Source organism: Peromyscus maniculatus, chromosome 10 (genome assembly GCF_049852395.1).
Source record: "Peromyscus maniculatus bairdii isolate BWxNUB_F1_BW_parent chromosome 10, HU_Pman_BW_mat_3.1, whole genome shotgun sequence".
NCBI classification, from domain to species: domain Eukaryota; kingdom Metazoa; phylum Chordata; class Mammalia; order Rodentia; family Cricetidae; genus Peromyscus; species Peromyscus maniculatus.
Genome location: NC_134861.1, coordinates 14,500,551 through 14,504,394, shown reverse-complemented (window position 1 = coordinate 14,504,394; position 3,844 = coordinate 14,500,551).

The window sequence follows — 3,844 nt, the reverse complement described above, 5'->3', positions numbered from 1 at the left end:
GAGAGAGAGAGATGGGGGAGCACTTCTACCATTGCTGCACAACTTGTGGGAATTGGTTTTCTCTTTTTCCCATGCGGTCCTTGGGTTGAACTCAGGACATGATGCTTGGTGGCAAGCGCCTTTACCTCCTGAGCCATCTTGCTGGCCTGAATGTAGTGTTTTGATCTTTGAGAACTGTGGGAATGTCTTCTCTTCATCCAGGGCCAGTGGTAGAGTTGAAACTCCATCCTTTCGGCCAGGAGGAAGTAGCTTTTCATTCATGGGCCTCAACAAAGCCCCCAAGTGTCTGCATTTTCATATGGCTGTTTCAGTATTAAGGTGACAGTTGTGGTGTTTTCATTTCTAGTGCCACCAGGGAAACAAGAGGTGGGATCCCAAGTCAGTCACGAGGGAGGGGGTCCATCCTCAAGCCCGCCAATATCTGTCTCGCTATCTAAAACATATGTGCATGAGTAGCACACTTATCTTAGAAAATGACATTATTTTAATTTTAAAAATGCATCACAGTTAAGAGAAAATTGCTGGAGATGTAGTGTGCTGCTTGTCCGAGCTGAGGCTAGGGCGGGCTCATGCTCATTGAGGCTCCTTAGCGTAACTACGGTTTGTTTAATGACTCTTTGTACATTGCTCCTCGTTGCTTATTGACCCCCTTAGGAATTTCCCCATCATTGTGCCTCCAAGTTTGAATATGAATGCCAGCAGCATGTTTATATTTATAGTGTACTTTATACATTTTTATTAGGTGACTGAAGTAGCTCAGCTGGAGAGTGGGAGGCAAACCTCAGGCTTGTTCAGGCTGATTTTGGAAGCCACAATACAGAGCTGAATGCCCCAGGATGATAAGAGCAGAGATGAAAACATGCTGTTTTTCAAATTAATCTTCTTATTAGCATATATTATTTATACATAATAATGGGTTTCATGATAACATTTTTAAACCAATCCTCAAAATGTTTTACACACAAACAAACCTGTTCCGTATTTAATGGTAGTTCTTCAGCTTTGAGTTTTCCTCTGTGCCTTTGATGGTTATTAGTCTACAGTTGTACTATGAATACAGTAAGTCTAGAGATACAGAAAAACCATCCAGCCTACCCTGGACTAAGTGGAGCAAGTGGATCTATTTTAGGGTATTTTCAATGTCTTCTGAAATAATTCTGGGCTGTTGGTTTGTTCTGACAACCAGGGAACTGTCTTTTCTGCCCACCAAGACAGTGCAAGCAGGGAGTAGAAGAGATCCAAGCTCAGCAACGCTGCCCCGCTGTACGTTAGACACTTCTGGGAAATAAATGAAAGGTTTGTTTGTTTTTAGTGTGATGGGTGTATTTTCAATCATCTAAGAAGCCTCCTGAGACCATAAGGACCCAGAAGAACCTAGATCTATGTAGAAAGTCAGAGTGGGTGGGGAAGCCGGTTGACAAACCACTAGAATTTGGGTGTGTGCACCAGGATGATTCAAAGGGTTTCTTAAAATAGCAGTTTTAAATGTGAAACCCATCTTTCATTTGTCTGAGTCTCTATGCTAACACAATTATTTAATCAACTCCGAGCTTCCTGGCAGGCAGAGGAAAACAAGTATTTTACTCTATATTATTGTATTTATTTCTATACTATAAGCTGCCCCCCCCACCTCAGTTTCTAAAAGATTGAGATGGATAACTTGTCAGACTCTTAGACTCAGATACTTTGATTTGAAGATACAGGGTCTCTTTTAAAGAATGTTAGGCTTGTATCTCAACAAATTTTAAAAAGGACTTTAAAGGAAACAAGGACAATTTTATTGAAGCTTCAGAGGAAACAACAATGCAGGCAACTTGCAGAACTTGGTAGCTCATGGTATATGAAAGATGGAAAAAGAGAAAAAAGCTAATTTTTTTTTTCAGTCAAGAGATGGAGGAAGCAGACAGGGCCAGCAATGGAATTTTGCTAGCCATTGCATGAGGGTAGGTGGACACCGCCCCTCCCCCCAGCACATGTATGCATGAAGAGAGGGGGGAGAAAGAGAGAGGAAGGAGGAGGAGGAGAGAGACAGACAGAGAGAGAGAGAGAGAGAGAGAGAGAGAGAGAGAGAGAGAGAGAGAGAGAAGAGTGTCAGGGTTCTGGCCAAAGTCTAAATAAAAAGAGATTAAATGAAGAAAAGAAAAAAATGCTTCCTAAGTTAGAACTCAGAAAGTGGGTGGGCTTAGCAGTGAGGTTGTGTAAACAATTGCATAAAGGGAGGGTCTTTGGGGGCCATATAATTATACACCTCATTAAGGGGACAGTCATTCCTCAAGTCTTTTAAAGATGTTTTTAGGTGTGTCTTGGGAATGTAAAGCAGGACTTTTCTCCTTGTCTCCTCACTTTTCTTTTTGTCTCCTCCTCTGAGCAAGAGATACCCCTTCTGTCTCCAGCAAAGGGTATTATCAGTTATTGCCAAAACCATTTGTGAAGTGGATTACTGACCAAGGGACCATGGAGTTTGTGTCAGGAGATGCCACTGCACTGGTATTCATCTGTCTCAGAGAAGTCTCCAGATATGGGAGGCAACTGCTGTCAGTGATGAAAAGGATATCAACCATGTAAATGTCATTTTTACCAGAGGAAGATGGCCTTGATAAGCATGTGTCCCAAATGGTTCCTGAGAAGCAGCTGGCTGCCAATGGCCCCTTTTAGGCCTTTTCTCTCTGCCTAGCATTCCCCTCTCAAAACCAATTCTTCAGGAAGGACCAATGCTTTCCTGCTTCTCAGTTCTTCAGTCTAACAGTCTCCCATCTGAGCCATGTGGGCTACATCACCACTAGGACAAAAGCAACCAATAGTCTACTCATCCATGAAGCCTATGGCCCTCAACAATGACCAGCATGAAAAGATGACCCCGAGAATGCAGTAATGACACCTATTAGGGACAACCAGTAGCCTTCTAACTGGACTTAAAGACTGTGCACAAGGAAGGAATTCATGCTTGGTACTGTAAACCTAGCCAATTACCCTACAGGAAAACCTACTGTTTTTCTGTTTCTACATATTTGTCCTAATGTATGTTAAACAAAATTTATATTGTACCCATGAGTATACAGTGATTTCATTTGTCCATTTCTGAAGTTATGAGGCTCACCTTTTTCACATTGTGAACTTCCAAATTGGCTGGAGTAATATTAACATGCTTTTTTTTTTATCCCAGGTGAATCAGGGCCTTGAATAAGCTGGGCAGTTAGACATGTGCTCTACCACTGAGCTGATATTTCTGGGCCACTAAAAACAAAATATTTTGAGATAAGCTAAATTGTCCAGGCTAGCCTTGAACTAGAAATCCTCCAGCCTCAGCCTCTGGAGTAGGTGGAATTGTAGGAGTGTACTTCCACACTGGACATGCATGCCACAGTTTATAACTGAATTAAATAGCAGAGGTTCTTTTCTATATGTTGTTCTCTTTTATGTCTCATAGTTATAAAATTTGAGAGAATGACATTGTATGGCACTGAAAAACAGAAAAATGTGCCTATGTGCTAGACCCTGATGTAATTTGTATAATCCAAGTCTAGCCTGCAGAATTTGAAGAGCAGATGTATGCATATGCCTGTGACATTCATCTTTGTCCAGACTGCTGACAATACAGACATTACTATAGCTCTTGCTCCCAGCCCAGGAACACTGTTATGGCTCTGCTCTCTATGGTTATTCCTGGCCCATATTCTAGGTCTGTGGTGAGCAGGATTCTCCTTGTGTCTTAACAGATGAGAAGTCTGGTTGAGTTATACATCTAATAGAGTGTCAGCGTGTCTCTTCTAAGTAAGGCCACAGGAATGCTGCAAAACAGAGCCAGCTTTGAAAGAGCACAAGAGCCCTGATGAATGCTCTAATA